The following is a 19,982-nucleotide window of genomic DNA, read 5'->3' on the forward strand; positions in this document are numbered from 1 at the left end:
AGAGAAGCATTTTGGGGATTCAGCTTCCAGGGTCTCTGCAGTGCTCCATTGCTCAGCAGCTTAAGTGGATGTTGCAGCAGTTGCTTGTAGTAACCAAACATTTTCATGTTTTTTGAGAAGGACATTGCCAAGTGGTTAAGGATGAACCAAACCTTAGATAGGCAAACTTGATCTGCAACACTTGGGTGATTACATGAAGTTAAAACAAGCCAAAGATTTTTACTTTTTAAATGAACAAGACCTGAATGTATGTACTTAATCAACTTGAACATATTCACATGCAAGGCAGTTGACCTAACTCTGAAGTCCATTGAAGATAGTATCCTAAGGTAATCAGTAGCCCAGGGTAAGTGCTTCATTCCATGTAAGACCTCATCAAGGAGGGAATGAAGATCCCTAGTTTTGCTGTGAATAAATTCAGAATGCTGCCTAAATGGAGATTTGTTGTTTCGGGTGTATCTTCCAACAGTAGAATGTTTGTGAATCTTTCAGGTTAGCCTTACCTGCTTTACCAAGAAACGTCAGTAATATCTTTGACCAGAGGAACTAAAGGGGTTTGCAGAGCTGTTTCTTAAGTGATGATTTGCAGCGGTCTGTCTGTGGTTGGTCATATTGTCTACTCAAGGATTTGAAATCAGAGTGGACCTGTGTACCTCTCATAACCTCTGACACATCCTCTAAAATTCCAATAACTTTTTTTTTCTTCCAGTCTTCCATTCCACTGTCACTATTTCCATTTTCTACTCAAAATGATTCCACAGCAGGATAGCCAATTCCAAAAGGTAATTTAGGGAGGAGACACACTTAACTGCCTTTAGCGCTGCATGTGTACAGTCATTAAATCTCAGTCCATACATACAGGTGGTCAGTGTAAGCTCTGGGTAAATGATTGAAGAGTAAAGGCCAAAAAGGCATATGTCTTGATGCTTGGGAATGCAGAACCATGATGTGCAGTTTTTGCATGTAATATGGGTGCCTTTGTCAGAGTTATAATGCACTAATGGACAAAAGAGCATCTTGATTGCTCTGGTTCTGTTTAGAGGGGAAAAGTACAACTCTGCATATGAGTACCAGAACTGGAGTTTGTATAATAGAGGACAAATGTTTAAGTCTAGATATTATTTGGGATCTGGGTGAAGATGAATTCCTATACAGTGGTAGCTACCATTTGGGAGCTAGGTGAAAATGGATTCCTACACAGTACTTGCACCAAGTGAGTAGAAACTTTCCAACCTTTTCTTTCAGTCAGGATGATACCTAATTTACAAGAAACATATTCATCTTGTCATCATTCAGTTTTAGTCCATTGTGCATGGAAAACTTCAGTAACCCTGAAGAGAGGAATGTGACATCTTCTGTTTGGTTTCTGTTGAAGAGTAGGCAGTCATCTTTAAAGAGCTTGGCATGAACTGTGACTTGATTGATCTTGTATGGAGATGCAGCAAGCAAGGGGCTCACTCACCAGCAGGAAGAACATGGGGGGAGAGAAAACAGGCCTTTGTGGTACCTTTATAGAAGGGAAAGAAATTTGAAAGCCAAGAATGCCAAGTGTTGTAGCATAAGGGGATAAACAAAAGTATTTGATTGTGTGTATATGTCCTCTTGTGGGTGGAGATGTGAAAGATAAGGCCATGTTATCAAGTTGAAAGCAGTATCCTGTTGAGGAACTCTTTCTTGCTTTAACTCATTTCAGATAAGGTTAACAATTGTCTGTGCTGTGGTAAGCAAATCCCACACTGAGACTTTCATACTTTGGTGTCACCTGTCTAGGCCCGGATCATGATGTCCCTAGTTGCCATTTTTACACCCATTTTAATTCTAGGACTGTTAGGCATAAGGCCAGTATCTTAGCTAGGCATCTTAGTCAGCCATTTTCTTTGCATCGCTCAATGGTATTTGCTGATCATCCTGAGGTTGAGCTCCCTAAGCGTAAGAAGGACAAGGAAAAAAGACCCAAACTTAGGGCCTCTGACAATCATTCTCCATGTCCAAGTCCCCCAAGGCTTGTTATTACGGAGGAAGTTGAGGCGTTTTTGCAGCCCCCTTCTGTGACAGATGTGATAGCACAGGCCTCGGTTGAGACCCTTAGGGAGTCCAACATGCTGTTGGATCCCTCAGCTTCTGCACAGGCCTTGACTTTCAGTTTGTTGATCAGGCCTGAAGCAGACGTCTGATTCCGACGAGCGATCTTGTACCAGTGAAGTTTCTTCGAGATGTCAGTCTGCATTGGTTCTGCCTTACAAAGAGGCTGATGTCAGGATTGCAGATGTACCTAGGCCCAAGGCCAAAGCTACTTCTAAGAAGGGTTCTAACTCAGGTCCTATACTAAGTCCTACCGGTTCCTGCTGTGCAGGTTATCAGCAAGACCTGGTTAGATTAGGTTAGCTGAGGATCTTATCTCCTTTGTCAGAGCTAGGCAACCCTCTTTGGAGTCTTCCCCAGGGAAAAGGAAGAGGGATCCTACCCCTGAAGTTTTCTCGGAGCCTCTTGATTCAGATGAGGATTCTGACCAGGAGGGATCTGTCTTTGACGAGGGACCTTTCCTTACTACTTTTGAAGATACATATTCTGAGGAGAATCTGCCTATATCTTCTCCTCCTGAAGACATCACTTTTGGGGAAACACTCCATGCCATGAGGGAACATTTCCAGTGGGAGGCACAGGAATACCCACAATTTAAAAAGAGGGTTAGGGAATTCCTTGACCTTCCAGAACACACACAGGTCATTCCTCCCATATTGGAGGTAGTAGAGGATGTTTTTATGGACTCTTCCTTGAATCCAGATTCTCTACCTCCAGACCCTTGAAAACCAGACAGGTTTTACAGAGTGCTGGATTCACATAAATACCTTTTCAAAAGCTCCTCTGCTGACCCAGAAGTTGTCACTACAGGTCCCAAGGGAGCAAAAACCCAGCTCTTCAAAAACCCTTTACCTGCTGACAAAGAAAGAAGGGCCCTTGAAAGGTTTGATAAAGTCTGCACTGCTGGTATCCTAGCCATGAGGGCCCTTAACTGCCAGTTTTATATGATAAAATACCCACAAAGTATTTTTGATAAAATGAAGCAAAATATATCCTCCCTGGAGGAGAACATTTAGAAGGAATCATTGGCCCTTTGCCATTCCAGTTCCCAGGTGGTTAGACACTAATTACACTGTGGATATTATGCTACAGAGGCCTCTAGCCATGCTGCTGTATCTGGCTATGTCATTAGAAAGCATGCTTGACTTAGGGAACATACCTACCCGACTATGTGAAATCCAAACTTCTAGATGCACCACTGGATAAGGTTCCATTTTGGGCCTAAGGCTGAGGCTGTGGTAAAGAAGATGGAAGATATAGCAAAATCTATACAAACTGTCAAGGGCTTCCTCCAAGTTCAGCTTCCTGTGTTTAGTAGGTATTTTCCCACTAAACACTGGTCCTTTCCCTCAATCAAAAAGAGGCCAGATGAAGCCTCGGAGGGAAAGGCCTCAAAGGCAGCAGCATTTACAAAGGCCCAGACAGGGGAGTTCTAGGCCACAGGGCCCTGGCAGAGTGCAGCAATGACTTCTCCTTTCCCTTACCTGCCCACCCACCCTCTTCAGAAAAGATGGGAGAAAGGATATCCTTGTTCAAAGAAAACTGGTCTCTCATTACTTCAGACAAATGAGTTCTGAAAGTTATCTCAGATGGTTACAGGTTCACTTTCAAAGAGCCATTAAGATACTCAGGTTATACAGATGTTCCACAAACTCAGAGCAGAGGCCCTTTCTCAGATTCACAACCTGTGCTCACAGGGCTCAGTGGAACCAGTGCCAGAACATCAGATTGTGAAAGGATTCTAATCCAGGCTTTTCCAGGTGTCTAGAAAGGAAGGTTCTTGGTGCCATATTCTAGTCAACTCTCAACCAGTCTTTGCTGGTACCACAATTCAAAATAGTGGCTCTTCAAAAACTTCTTCCCTTGATAGCCCTCAGGCTTAAATGGTCACCCTAAATCTAAAAGATGCTTACTCACACATTCATTTAGAGAAATCATGCAGAAGTTTCCTTTGTTTCAGAGCAGGTGCCAGTCACTTTCAGTTCTCTGCACTGCCTTTGTGAAGATCCTGGGAGCAGTAGGCAAGACAAAGTGTTTAGCTTCTGTGATTGTCTTCTGCAGAACAAGAAGGATCCAAATGTACCTTTATCTAGATGACAGCCTCATTCAAGCTGCTAGTCAGTCAAAGCTCCTTAAGGATCTGGCCTTCACTTAGAACCTCTTCGCCTCCTTGGGGTTCACCATAAATCTTCACAAATCCAACACAGACCCATCCACCACAATAGTTTTCCTTGGGGGCTGTTCTGGATTACTCCCTTCAAAAAGCTTTCCTTCCCCCAGAAAAGGTCTTCTTTCTGACTCAGTACTTTCAATACATTATGCAGAGACGATGTCTCCCAGCCAGGGAGTTATTCCAAACATTAGGCTACATGGCATCTTGTATCCTGATGATCCCTCTGACCAGGCTACACATGAGTAAGCTCCAGTGGTACCTCAAGAATCTGTGGTGCCAGCACTTAGTCCCTGGAGACAGAAATTCAGCTCATCCCTTGCCTCAAGGAGGAATGTGCATGGTGGATACAGGCCTGTGCCCAGAACCTGGGTCTTCCCTTCAGGTTCATCCCTCAGGGACAAACTTTAAACACAGATACTTCAGAGACAGCCTGGGGGGGGGGGGCACATTTCCATCACCTTCAGTCTCAGGGCAGATGGAAAAATCGGTTCAAACCCAAGCACATAAATTGGAAAGAACTGATGGCAGTACAATAGGGTCTGGTAGCTTTCAGAAATCAGTGGAAATCAGGGGTCCTGCTTGTCAAAAGAGAACTCCACAGTCATGTGGCACATAAACAAGGGGGCACCCACTCTTGCCCTCTTTATTGACTAGAGATGCAGGTCTTGGAGACAGATTACTCTCTGGGTTTCCGCCTCGTGGCACAGTACCTCCCAGGGACTCGAAACACTCTAGCAGATCATCTCAGCAGGAACTTGATGGATCCCCACTAGTGGCAGCTCCATTGGGAAACATTTCTCAGCATAGTCCAAAACTGGAGATCCCCACAGATAGACTTCTTTGCCACCAAAGAAAATGCTCAACTGAAAAGGTTTTTGTTCCAGGAGCACACTGCCCACAGCCTGGAGGACAGATGCTTTCTCCTTCCTTTGGAGGCACCTGTTTTTTATGCGTTTCCTCCACTGCGTCTTCTTTCAAGGGTCCTCCTAAAAATAAGGGAAGAAGGCCCAAGGGTCATCCTGATAGCCCTAGACCAGCCCAGGCAGCACTGGCATCCTCTGCTACTAAGTTTAACAAGCGAAAATCAGTTAACTCAGAAAGTGGACCTTCTGAATCAGGACAAGGGGAGGTTTGTACACTCCAGTCTACTGACTCAAACTTTCAGCCTGGATAATTCCCCAAAATACTACTCTCAATATTCCTTAAGCAGACAAGTTCAAAACATTCTCAAAGAGGCTAGAAAGCCTAGTACTAAGAAATCATACTCTGCCAATTGGAAAAGATTCTCCATTTGGTATCAGCAGCAAGGCCCCTCTACCTGGCTTCCCTGGTGGACAGAGGCCTATCCTTTTCTTCCATCAAAATTCACACCTCTGCCATTTCAGCCCACAACCATACTCTTCCTCCTATTTTTCCCCATGAAAAGAAATGATGCAATTCCGTTGGGGAGTGGTTTAAATCAGACCACCCAGTAAACAACCCACACCTCCATGGGACCTCAGTTGCATTCTAAAAAAATTGACGCTACCCCCTTTGAATTGGCAATTCTGCTGTTTTAAAATTCCGTAGGGGAGTGGTTTAAATCAGACCACCCAGTAAACAACCCACACCTCCATGGGACCTCAATTTCATTCTAGAAAAATTGACGCTACCCCCTTTGAACTCTCAACTTCTGCTGTTTTAAAATTCTTAACCTGGAAGACTGCCCTTTTACTGGCTATCACCTTAGCTAGGAGGGTTTCTGAGCTGCAAGCCCTAATGGCAGTGGAACTATTTCTCATATTCCACCCAGGCAGAGTACACTCAGGACTATTCCATCCTTTATGTCCAAGGTGGTCACGGGCACATCTCATCCTTGAACCATGCCACGCACTTGCCCACCTTCTTAGCCAAGCCTCAGAACCAGAGGGAAAGAATCCTTCACTCCTTGGATGTACACAGACAGCTTTGCTACTATCTTGACAGAACTAGATCGTTCAGAAAATCAAACCAATTCTTTGTGTCCTTTGCCATTGGCTCTGAAGGGAAACCAGTCTCCAAACAGACTATCTCTAAGTGCATCTCCCACTGTATTTCCTTTTGTTACAGCCATCATGGCAAAAAGCCTCCTGAAGCTGTAAGAACTCGCTCCACTAGGGCCACTTCTAACTAAGGGATGTTAACAGTTTAAAATTTTCTGTACTCTGGTCTAGAGTGCTGTCCTCTGCAGGTGTAATTGGTTTTTGTGTCACTGCCGCAGCTTCTGTATTTCCCTGATTTGTATATGCATCATGCTCTATCACAGCTCCCTATCCATCTTCGTTGATACAAGTCATTTAGCAGCCTTGAGCACTTTGGAGCTGTACTTTTACAGACTCTCACAACGTGATAGTACTCTTTCTAAAGCAGTCAGGGAAATGAAGATTGTAACACTCAGAATTCGTCTGGCCTCTGATCACAAAGGCGGTGTACTCTGCAAGTCTTCCTGCTGTTAATTACTGATTGAAGGCTCAATGTATAGCAGAACAGCTTCTTGATCAGTAAGGAAACAAGGCAGAACTTAGTACTCAATTGCATCCTTAACTAAACAACTAGATCCCATGCAGCAATTGATTCTACTTTTTCAAGGCAGAGGAGGAGAAATAAATATATATGCCTTGAAAGCAGGGTGAAGAAGTCTCCAAAAATTTAACGTAGCTCACGTCATTACAACTTCCTGCACTTTAAGGTGGTGCTGTGAGTTCATGACCATATGGTCTAAAAGAGAATTCATGACCATGTTCCGGTCACTCCTTAAAGTCATGGCTCTTCCTAAAGACTAAATCAGCTCATTTGGTTAAACTACCCTAAAGTCTAATGCCAGAGCTGGTCGTGAAAGATTAAATTTGTAATGGAACCTTTTGAGGTACTTAATTTCCTTAATACCCATCTTTTCTCCCCATTACAAACTTAATCTTTCATGACCAGCCCAGTCTTTCATGAATTAAGATCAAAATGCCATGCTTAAGAAACCAAAGGTCTGTATAGATTCATGTCACACTAGGTTTGTGCGATTGTAAAACTGGCTCCTTTGATTCCAGCAATATCTTCTGCTATTTTACTTAAAATTATTTCTCTGTGTGTTACTTTAGCAAGAAATCCAAACTCCATATGTTTGCAGTAACATGGTTGACCATATTGTCCAGCATATAACTAAAAATTAACTATAAATAGTAATTCTTCTTCTTTCAGCTTTTCCCGGTTAGGGGTCGCCACATCAGAACTTCGGTCCGCTAATGATTGGCAGTAGATTTTTACGGTGCCGAGGTGCCAGCCCGACGCCCAACCATCAACAAAGGTACACCCGTTCAGCATGTCTTTCAAACACCACTCGACTGCGGGGAGGACATGCAGACTCCACACAGAAGGTGCTCCAGCTGAGAATCGAACGCTGTGAGGCAACAATGCTACCACTGCACTGAATGTAGTAAAACAGTTTGTACCTTATGGCCAGAAGGAGAAGGTTATCAGTCAGTGTGCTTTTGTGCACTAGAACCGTACTGAGCCTTGAACTACCTTCCATTGAGCAAACAGGCAAGAGGTGACAAGTAGGTACCACCTGCAGCTGTGAAGTTGCTGCCTTGACCTTTAAATTAGGAGGTTGAAACCCTGACAGCTGATTGGTAAATTATGAGGTTTCCAACACTGATGATTGTTGGAACCATGTTTGCTGGTGGCAGTAAACTTGATGCTGTGCACCTGGAACACAACTGACTAGGGTGGATCAGTCTCCTTTTTGTGTGCATAGGGCTGCCTTTGTGTCCATGTCAGTAGCCCTCACCCACAGGAGAATTGTATCTGTTACTATTTGTTACTTTAGAAATGAGGAGCAGTTTTCAGGAGAGCTTCCTCTTCAAACACTTCAAATTGCTTTTAGAGCCATATCATTTTCCCCATTAGAAGTACTTCCCAGGATTCTTTCTGAATTGTATTAAAGCTGTGCTGCTGATCCCCTTTCTTTAGTGCAGGTTTACCCACAGGAGGATCATCTACTGGCATGGTTAACGAACAAGCTTGTTGAAATTCAGTTGCAAAATCTGGACAGTCATACAGTGTATCCTTATTCTGCCACTTAATACAAAGAGCACCTCTTGTGGCGAGAGGTGGTACTGCCAGCCCAGCTACCTGAAATTTTGTAAATAATTATATGTGGTGAATACCGAAATGATGTGTGTAAGATGCTTGTGTTGCAAATGTATTGGAACTGTATGTCATGTGTATATCAAACTAGGCTTGCACAGACATGTGTTGAAAATATATTTTATAAAGTGCTTGTGCTTAAAATGGATCCACAGTGTGCTCTACTGGAATAGAACAGAAATGTACATGCACTATTGTTAACTGTTTAAATATATATATATATATATATATATATATATATATATATATATATTTTTTTTTTTTTTTTTTTTTTTTTTTTAAGTGGAAACTGGAACACAGGAGGTTAACGTCAGTCCAGCAAACTTCAGAAAAACAATTGAAATTAAATTACTTTATAAGCTAGGCTGGAGACACAATGCCTGTACTACGGAATTTGCTGTATTGTTTTGAAAGTGCTTTATTGTTTTATGACTTCCAGCATCTGCCAAAGATCTGAGGAAAAGCCATTGTCTATGTATTTTTACAGGTAGATGTTAACTGCTACCAGCTGCCATCAGTGGTTGTTTTGGGCCTGGTGACTAGAAGTCAGATGACAAGAAATGATGTCATTTTGCAAGCTAGACCACCACTGATATTTGAGATAGTAATCTGAGAGGTCTCATAGAGAGACTCAACTTTCTGTATTCTGTCTTGGACCTGACAACAACTAAAGAAGATCCATTTACCACATCTGCCTTGCTCTTAAGTATATTTGCTAGGATATAGTAATTCTCTTAGATTCAGCCAGGATTATATTGAAGCATAGTTTAGATGTTTTTCTGTATTTATTTGAGACTGTCTTGCAATGTTGTTTTAAATATTTCCTGTGCTTTTGAACTCTGATGTCACTGGGAATGTGTGTGTGTGTGTGTGTGTGTGTGTGTGTGTGTGTGTGTATATATATATATATATATATATATATATATATATATTTAGTATTGTTTTGTTCTTTTATTATTTATTATTAAATGTATTTAAACTTTTCATTGTGGCTGATCAGTGTAAAGATATTTATGTTCTGAGAGTACTTGCATATTTATATGATGACACGGTGAAGGCCACTCCTAATAGCCTTGCTCTTGATCAAACTACCATTTGTATTAATAGTAAAGTTACACGGTAAGATTGGACACAGTTTGTTAAGGGCCTTAGGGTAGCTGATAAGGAGTTGGCTGGTGGCAGTGGTAACTACCTTATAGTTTGGGAAAAAGGGGGCATAGCTAGTAAACCTGTGCCAGCCTTTCCCAGGTGTGTCTGCATGTATAAATCAAACCTCAGAATGTGTGTGTGTCAGCTACTTGGGCAGGGACACGAAGCACTGGTTGGACAGAGAGGGTACTGGAGGTCTTGGCTTGGCCACTCAGCTGAGATCATGACTCTTTATCTGTGCCAGTGGGGAGTTTTATTGGGGATCGGGAGAAAACAGCCCCGGACTGACTGTGGTTTCTGTGTGTACTTAAGGGAAATTGCATTTGATGCAGAAAGCTGTATCTGGAAATACTGTGTGTGTACCTGTCATCTTCCCAGTGTACGTCCCACACTGTTGCCAGTGATGAGGATTGAGGCTCCTTGATTACTGGCCTGTGTGTCAGAACTCCCTGCAAATTATTTTGTACCATAAGAAAGCTTGTCCCCATCTTTCCTAGTGACCAGAGCCAAGATGTGCTAGAGAGCCCAATGAACTAGATAAAAGATGGCATCCAATCACTGGCTGAAGTTTTCAGAGGTTTATGATTCACATAGTTTAAAAGATTAGTTTTCTTAGTTTGCTGTCACTCTGTAGTGGTAACCACAAGGCTCTTTGCACTTTCTCAGTTATAGTGCTGTGGGCCACCTAAAGGTTTAATCCTTTTTGTGAGGTGCTTCTAAGGAAACGTATACAGGTGTCTTCTGTCTGCACCTTTATCCTAACTAGGTAGAGATTGTTATGAATCCCCGTTTTCAAGCTTTTCCAGTTTATCACAGAAGTAACAAACATCTTTTTGCTGGGACTAAGACGGGGAATAGCACCCTTGGATTTGAATCCCTTCAAGTTGAGGGACATCTGCATAAGTGTAGTTTTGGCAAAGCATGGTTGATAGCATTTGGCTCAGCCGTATAGGCAGATTACATCTCTGGGGTATCATCTAGGACTTTGCTTATAAGGGTTATTAGATTATCTCTTTTTCCCTCCAAGTTGTCATAGTTTGTCGCCTGATAGACCACTTACAGTGAGGTGCTCCAGTCTTGTGCAGTTCAGCAGTTTATGTATTTGTTTTTTTCAGTTTGCTAACCAGGTAAGTGGAGTGGTCGGTGGATTGTTTTCGACCACAACCCAGGCACCGTGGTGCAAGACACAAACTGAAAATTATACATAAACTAAAGAATACTCAAGAGTTGTACATATTACAGTAAAAAGTAAATACAGGTTGCCAAGATGGAACATCCAGACACATCCAAGAACAAATGGCAGTGCACAACAACCCAGTGACAGGAGCTAAACCTGGCTGAAATTCTGTGGGTCTGATATTTGCCTCAAACAAATATAAAGTCAAGCTCCAGATGCGCCAAATACAATCTCAGAAACACGCAGAAGCACAGAATACAGTAAAATACTGTCAACATAATAATGAACTTGGAGCTGCTAACCACTGCCTTATTAAATTAATTAATTAATGTAAAATCTGGCATACTGGGCTCTTCACCATGAAAGGTCACTAGATCATATAACCCAGACTAAAGACAGGAAACAAAAATCCATACTCAAGAGTGTTGATAAGAAACTGGCGATAATGAAATATTTGTAACATTCGTCCTAGGCAGCCATCCACCTCCATCATGGACTACCAATATGTTGATAATCCATGATGTCAGCCCATCTAAAATGACGTTGGATATACATCAGACCTGTCACAAACACCATTTTTTTCCTATTATGATGTGGCTGCTATTTGTCCTCTTGTCTGTATAATCTTCCTGCTTGTCCAATGGCAAGGCATCCTTATTGCCCCCTACTCTGCATTGCTGCTACTGCTATATTCTCTTTGCACAGTGCTGTTCTGCCATCCTCCCTACTCATCTTCACTGTGTGTGTAGGGGGTGCAGTTAAATGCTGGCCCTTCAAGTATGCTCCACTTCTTACCTTGCTGCCACCATGTAAAAGTAGTTTGTACCAGTGGGTGCCTGCTCTGCATACATTAGGCATTAACTGTCTGGAATTTTAGGACTATTGAGTATTCTACATGTACATATTAAGCAGTGTCTTACAAAAAGAGAGAGACAAAGTCATAAAATACCAGGATTTGCAGGAAGAAATGAGGGCAGTGTAGAAGAAAGATACCCAGACAGTTCCAGTAGTAGTAGGAGCAGTGGATCTCATAAAAAGAATTTACAGTCTTATTTAGATATGGTTATCAATACATGTAACTCGTATGAATTGTAGAAGGTGCCAGTTCTGGATACATTGCAGGTGCTGTGAAGAACTCTTTTGGCTAACATTAAAGATTGAAACAATGCTTATTTCATGAACTTCAGTCATACTTTGACTTAAGAATGGGGTCCATTCCTGTCATGGTATTAGATACCCAAAAGACATGAAGAAGTTACATATTAACCTTTTAGATGTTGTTAATGTTTACTGTTGATTCTTATTGATTAGGTTAGTACAAATGACCATATCTAATGATATTCTGTTAGCTTGATAACAGGTTATTTATAAGTTAGAGTGTGCATCCATCCTCAACCCCTTTTCTCATTTTTACACATGGGTTCAGAGTGTCACTTAAACAATACCAGTCATCTAGAGCCAAGATTTCCACTGCCGGGTGACTAGTCCTGCTGCAGTAATTCATCCGTACCACGCACACACATCTGAAAAAGTAAATGTTGCAACCCTTTACATGGGACATCTGTCAGCTGTTTGGTGGTTGTTCATCCCTTGATTGACTCTGCTAGACCTGTACCTCTTCAGGCATTATCACCTTCAAGGTCAGCTGCCTGACCTTTTATGCATTGGCTTACCTTAGCTGCCTGACTACTGGTAGAGTATTGGACAAGTCTGCAGGGGTGAGGAGGTTTCTTCCTGCCTTAGCTTTCTTGATCAAAGGCTGCATTGCAGTGCTTTTTCCATGCCCACATTGCCTTTCCATTTCAGTTGCGGAGCTGGGGCTGTTGCTTCCCAAGGCCTGACTCAGTGCCTGCTTCTGGTAATGTTTTTTCCTTAAGGGTGTAGATTCGGAAATGTTCAGCCTTTGTATGTTATAGTACTGGCAAGAGGTCATTACTTCAAGAATACATTAAAAACCCATGTGTTACAGAGCTGGTCAATAATTGGAATGACTTCACCTTTCATAATGGCTACCTCATGTGCCTACCATTACTGTAAAACTTTGCAGTTGTAATTGTTTTAGATATGCTAATATAAAATTTCATTGCATGTTGACCACAATCTGTCACAGTTGTGCTAATGTCCTTTCAAATTTTGCAGTTGGAGATACTGTCAAAGTGTGACTGTACTAAGCATCTTCTCAGAATCTTTGCGGGCTTTACAGGAATTTTAAAGAGCTGGCTGCAGTTAGGTGCTGAGGTGTAAAAATATTAAAATATTTATTATTTTATTTATTTATTGACATTTGATTACTGGGAAAGTCCGACTGGGTAGAAGTCCATTTCAGGGGAGGCCCGGGGACAAAAGCTCCAAATTATTACTAAACATTTTAAGAATAATAAATTTACAATTTTCAAAATAAAACAAAAAATCTGCAGTTTAAATAATTATAACAACTTAGACACAATATAAAAACACTGGTCAAGAGTCGATACACGATATAACATGCCATTTAATATTTAGAGAAATTTTAGCCAGTTTGTAGAGAAGTTAAAGATAAGTTAGTCGAATACAAATACGAATTGCTATATGAAGTGAGGGAAAAACAGGCTTATGATATATTTAGAGAGAAAGTGTGGGAAGAGAATTAGATAGCAGTAAGGAGGTATAAGTAATGAAAAGGTACTTGTTCACATTTAGGGATATAGTTTATCCTGGTTTTGAGCAAGAACAGACTGATTTTAGTTAGGAAGTCTTTTAGAGTGGTTTTGAAAAATGGGAGGGTATAGACCTGATGGGTACAGGTAAGGAGTTCCAGGCCTTGGCAGCCTTATAAGAGTATAGACAATGCCCAGCAGATGTGCTAGGTTTGTAGACAGGAGTTTTAGCTCACTGGGCACATAATTGTGTAGAATGTTTTTAGTGCTGGACAGGCAGATGGATGATGGATAATTTTGTAGGTGGTAAGTTGTGTATACATTAGTTGATGTGGCAGTTCTAACCAATTTAGACTTTTCAGTGCTCAGTGGTAGGTTCTCAAAGGGTTATGTGCTGCAAATTTAGCAGCTTTGTTATAGCATTGTTCAAGTTTTAATTTTATTGAAGCCTGGAGGTTAGTAAGGATAGGAGCACCATAAAGAAGTGTTGGGAGGAAATACGTAGCGGCAAGTGTAGTTTTAGTTGTGTCATTGAGAAAATGTGAGGCTCTGTAAAGCTTCCCTAGTTTTTGATGAGTTTTTCTTAAGCGGTTTTGTATATGCAGGTCAAATCTAAGATTATCATCCACTATCAGCCTTAATATTTTGCTATGAGAAGTGACTTCAGTGGTTGTGTTATCAAGAGAGAGGACTTTAAATTTTGTTTTTTCATGAGGGAGGGATTTGGGGGAAAAGGGTAATAGTTTTTTTTGTGTGTTTAGCTTGAGTTGTGAGTTACAAAGCCATGTTTGTGACTGTTACACCTCCAAAAAAATTACTCGGGAAGCTTTACCATATTGTCAGATGTGAAAATGAGAGTGGAATAATTTTTGTATTGTATTAAGGTGGCCTATTATGTGGAAGTACAGAGGATGTTGGTGAAAATGTTGTTGAAGAGTAGGGGACCAAGGATAGAGCCTTGTGGTACAATGGTATGACTGAGAGGTAAGGAGAAAGCGTGGAGTGCTGTTTTACTGACTGATACCTATTAGACAGGTAGCTTTTGAACCACAGAAGGTTGGGCTGAGAGTGACATAGTTAGGAAATTTTGGTGTGGCAAACTGTGTCGAAGACTTTAGACAAGTCTAGAAGTAAGAAAGATACTAGTTTGCCATTATCTCTAGCTTTATTGACAGTATCTGTATAGTTTAGAAGGGTAGTGCTCGTACTATGGGAAGGACAGAAGCCATGTTGCATAGGGGATAGGAGTTCTTCCTGCAAGAGATTGTCTAGCAATTGTTTTTGAATACATTTTGGTAAGGGGACAGAAGATTGCTACAGTTCTAAAGTTGGTAATATCTGTTGAATTTCCTCCTTTGTGCAGAGGATGTGTGACTTTTTCCAAACAGAGGGAACGTGGGATTCCTGGATTGACCTGTTTCTAGGGATTGAGACAGGATAAGCAGTGCTATTAGCTGTTATTTTTAGGTACTTGTTTGGAAGGTCATCAGCAGACATAGAGCATTGAGTTTGAGTGCTTTTACATAGGATGTGGGCACAAGTTTGAAGATAAAAGTGGATGTGGTGGTATGTGGCTGTTTGGCAGGGGTGTGATTAGATGTTAAAAAAATCCTTGGTTAGAGATGCTATACTGTCTATCAAATAAGAGTTGAACTGTATTGCAGTTTCAAGTGGTGAGTTATCAGGAGAGGGGTTTGGGTTGAATTTTTGGATGTAAGATTTCTTTAATGGGCATCCAAAATTGTTTAGGGTTGTGTTTAGTATTCTGAATTTTACTAGAGTGTAGTTTTTTTGTCTTCAGAATGCTCTGCAATCATACTAATAAATGAAGTTTTCAAGTTACTGAGATGTCCATGGCTTTTCGGTATCCTGCATTAGCATTCTACTCTTTTTGGATAGCCAAATTACATTATTTGTTTTAAGTCTCTTCCTTCTAGGGTGGTGCAAGGCTATTTAGGATATTTAGGAAAGTTGTACTGAATTCAATTAAAGTATCGACTAAGGTGAGGATGTTTAGGAATTTCCATTTAATAGGTGATAGTGTGGTAATGAACATTTCTGTGTTAAACTTAGAAAGGTTACATGTTTTATAAATGTGCTGTTTCACTGGATGAGTGAGATATCTAGTCATACAGATTGTGAGGTGATCCTGAGAGGTTCTAATATTGTACCTGTAGTGAAGTATTTTGCTAGGGTCTAATACTAGGATCCAGTCTAGTAGAAAATCTGATGTATTGCTATAATGTGTGGGACTGTTTAGTTGTATGAAACCATGTACGTTCATGCTAGATGTAGGGTAGTTAGTTGATGTCCAACCAATTGATGTTCACATCATTGAGTCATTTTTTTTGGTACTTGCGTATTATTGCAACCAGATTTCAGACCTGTCAGCATTCTTCATTTTATGCAGAAAGGAGTCATTCTGTTTGTGCCGGTCTTGGAAGGTGAAAGAAATAACTGTCTGTGACATTGGGGGCTGATTGTTTCATGATTGTGAACAAACTGAACGTCTTGAGTTTTTGGACAACAGCAGGAATCTGGAAAGTATATGGCAGCACGGTTATATATGCTTCCTTTGTGTCAATTGGCATGAAGATGGAAGGTGCATGACATAAACGGGCATTTTCACTCATTTATTTTGTTTCTACTACAATATAAAATTTGGTAGTCTTTTCAAACAATCAGGGAACAGCCTTCCTGTGTAACTGCCAATGCTACAGCTTCATCAGGGTGAAGCCGTTTTACACTCCTCATTCCCCTGCTTAACTCAGTCGCCGTTGTTGTGATCCCTGCTTATTTTTTGGAAATGTGCACAGCAGTCTTGAAATGTGTAAACCCATCCGACAGGGAGACACATACTGTCCTCATCCCCGTGTTATACTTTACATCCTCAAAGATGACATCCCCTTTCAAAACGCTCTCCCCACTGTGAGTTTCCCTTCTGGATCCTTATGGCTTTCAGAAAGTAATGACAAATTACACCAACCGGCTGGCCCGGCTCTGGGAAAAGTAACTTCTTCACTGTGTCAATACCTTTTATTTTTCTGTCTCCTCTTATGTCTGTCAGTAGCCCCCCATTCTCTGTTCTTCATATATTTTTGCAGCTACTGTGAAGTGCACAGCCAAGAAGCTACAAACATGGCCCGGCGTGGAATCTGGTTGCGATAATACACAAGCACCTTTTTTTTTTGAGTGTGTGTGTGTGGAAATGTTATGGATATCCAGTATAGGATATCTTCCAGTATAGCTGTGTTACAGTAGCACATATTGTTTATAATTGTTTATTTTGTAGAAAGCAATAATAAGCTCTGCTGAACTGAAGTTTGGTGTTGGTTTGATTTAAGGGGAAATATGGTAGGTGCTGGGAAATATTAAAGCAATACCACCACCTTTCCTCTTTATTTGGTCATTGCGGATGATGATATAGCCAGGAAGTATAACTTTGGATTAATTTTTACTGGGTTTAACGCATTACAGCTGAGTGCACCCTCAGGCGTTTCTGCAGTTACCTCCTACTGACACCTTTAGGCGTCAAATATTGTTTGTTCATATTTTCATTAATAATCCCAAAAGCTTGCTACATTCAAGGTATCAGAAGATTTAATCTTAAAGCATACATGATGGCAAACACAGTGGTATTGTTATTTGAATTCTGTCTAATAAAGTTTTATTTATTAAATATTATTTGTATACTGTTTATGTTGTAATAATTTTCATATTTCTCCAAGTAGCTCAACATTAAGGTAACACAGACAGAACTGCATAATCTTATATGAAAGCTCACTGCTGTAGGAAGAAAATCCTCCTGGCAGTATGTGTCTTGCTTGAACTGTTACTGATGTATCTTAAGCTGTTTATACAGCATTGCAAAATTAATATCAGTGCCTTTGTTTTGGCATATAAAATCCAGTTTAAAGCATCAGATTTAATGCCACTAATGCAAAGATTAATTTATCCTGAATAGTTTGCCATTTACAATTTTTAGTAACACATATGGTTCCAGAAATATGAAAATTTGAACTGTAAGGCATTAACTACATTTTTTGAAAGGCTCAAGCCACACCCACTAGGAGTTAAAGTGCGCACTCAAAGGAGCTGTACTGGAGGTAGAGTCAGATCATGATCAAATGGGGCCCTAGCCAGGGTAATAGATGGGCCCCGTGCAGCAGCCCCCTCCCCAGCCGTTCTAGTGTTCCATTACTTGACTATTTCTGCTCAGTTACCATAAACACTGCTCAAATCTGTCAGTGTGCATACTGTTTTCTTATTTACTTTTGCAATGACTACAGATATTGAGATGGAATAGCACAAACACTGATAGCCATTTTGCTAAACAAACAATACAGTCTAGCAATGAAAACACAGCATGAAGAGTAAACTTCTCTGCCCATGAAACTCACATTCATTGAAACAACATTAAAACCCACATTCAAAGAAAATGCATTTGGCCAGTAGAGGATCAAGTTTACCTTTGGGCTGTTTCAAACCATAGGCTCCTTGCACACATTTTAGGGCCATATATACAGTAGATATAAAAAGTGCACACACCCCTGTTAAAATGCCAGGTTTTTGTGATATAAAAAATGAGACCACAATAAATCATTTCAAACCTTTTCTTACCTTTAATGTGACCTATAACCTAATTCAATTGAAGAACAAATAAATATGTTAGGGGAAAAATATAAAAAATAAAAACGTACAATAGGCTGATTGCATAAGTGTGCACACCCATAAACTAATACTTTGTTGAAGCACCTTTTGATTTAATTACAGTATTCAGTCTTCTTGGGTACACCTGCCATCAATTAAAGAGACTCTGATTAACCCCAAATAAGGTTTAGCTGTCCTAGTAGGATTTTCCTAACATTTACTCAGTTGCCTGCTACAGCAAAAGCCATTGTTCGCAGAGAAGTTAAAAAGATCAAATGGATCTCATTCTTGAAGGTAGCAGTCAGGAGAAGGGTATAAACAATTTCCACAGCATTGGATATACCATGGAACATAGTGAAGGCAGTCATTAAAAAGTGGACAAAATATGGGACAACAGTGATGTTGCAAAGAACTGGACGTTCCTCCAAAACTGATTAAACGATTAGATGAAAACTGGTCAGAGAGGCTGCCAAGAGACCTACATCAACACTGAAGGAGCTGCAGGAATTTCTGGCAAGTACTGGTTGTGTACTGATGAACACCAAAGCAAAACAAACTTGTTAAAAAAAAAAAACAAACAAAAAAACAGACAAGGGTCTTCTCCAGAAACACTTTATAAAACCAAATTAAGTTCCACAAATACACAGTTAGCACTTTCGTACACATCCAGTGTGTGTACTTCATCAGACCGTGACACTCTCCCGTATTCTCCATATGTTTGGACTATGGCGTAGGGTTGCAAGATGGAAGCCTTTTCTTGCACAGAAAAACATCCAGACCCAGCTAAAATTTGCAAAACAATACATCAGGTCTCCCAAAAGCATGTGGGAAAATGTTTTATGGTCTGATGAGACCAAGGCTGAACGTTTTGGCCACAATTCCAAAAGGTACATTTGATGCAAAAACAACACTTTGCATCACCAAAAGAACACCATCCCCATGGTGAAGCATGGTGGTGGCAGTATCATGCTTTGGGGTTACTTTTTTTTTCAGCTGGAGCTGAAGTCAAGGTGGAGGGAATTATGAACAGTTCCAAATACCAGTCACTTTTGGCCCAAAACCTTTAGACGTCTGCTAGAAAGCTGAAGATGAAGAGGAATTTCACCTTTCAACATGACAGTGACCCCAAGCATACATCCAAATCAACAAAAGAATGGCTTCACCAGAAGAAAATTAAAGTTTTGGATTGGCCTAGCCAGACACCAGACCTAAATCCAGTAGAAAATGTTTGGGGTGACCTGAAGAGGGCTTTGCACAAGAGATGCCCTCGCAATCTGATAGATTTTAAGCACTTTTGCAAGGAAGAGTGGGCAAATATTGCCAAGTCAAGATGTGACATGCTGATAGACTCCTACCCAAGAAGACTGAATGCTGTAATTAAATCAAAAGGTGCTTCAACAAAGTATTAGTTTAAGGGTGTGCACACTTATGCAATTAGCTTGTTGTGTTTTTTTATTTTTTATACTTTCCCCCAACAGATTTGTTTATTTTTCAATTGAATTGTACAGATTATAGGTCACATTAAAGGTAGGAAAAGTTTTGAAATGATTTATTGTGGTCTCAAAAACCTGGCATTTTAACAGGGGTTTGTACACTTTTTGTATCCACTGCACATGTATGTGTTCTTTGATTCACCTTCCTTATTGTATTAAGTTGTATTCCTTGTATAATGCGGCACTACTCGTTAGTGTTTTTTAAATTTGTAGTTTTGAACATTCTTCCAGTAAGCAGTGAAACAAAATGTCAACCATAAAAGGCCACTCAAACGTATCTCATTACAGTCCACCAACAGCAGTCAATAAGCACAATCTCTGCAGAAGTAAGTCATCCAAATAATTCTACATTAAAGAGATTTGTAACTAATGAAGAGGTTTCTACTGGGAAACCGCTTTTACATTTCAATGTTTCATCTGCAAATTCAGTGCCTGCTGCCCTTGAAGAATTAATTGCATATGTC

At 40.6% G+C, this 19,982-nt stretch overlaps 1 protein-coding gene across 1 annotated transcript in view; it reads left to right on the forward strand.

Annotated features, from left to right (window-relative positions):
• LOC122806877 (transcriptional adapter 3) overlaps positions 1–19,982 on the forward strand; it is a gene marked incomplete at its 5' end in the record, with an annotated part of 234,519 nt that overhangs the window by 153,255 nt on the left and 61,282 nt on the right.

The sequence above is a fragment of the Protopterus annectens genome, chromosome 7.part0 (assembly GCF_019279795.1).
Source record: "Protopterus annectens isolate FY-2018-M chromosome 7.part0, PAN1.0, whole genome shotgun sequence".
Taxonomy (NCBI): Eukaryota; Metazoa; Chordata; order Ceratodontiformes; family Protopteridae; genus Protopterus; species Protopterus annectens.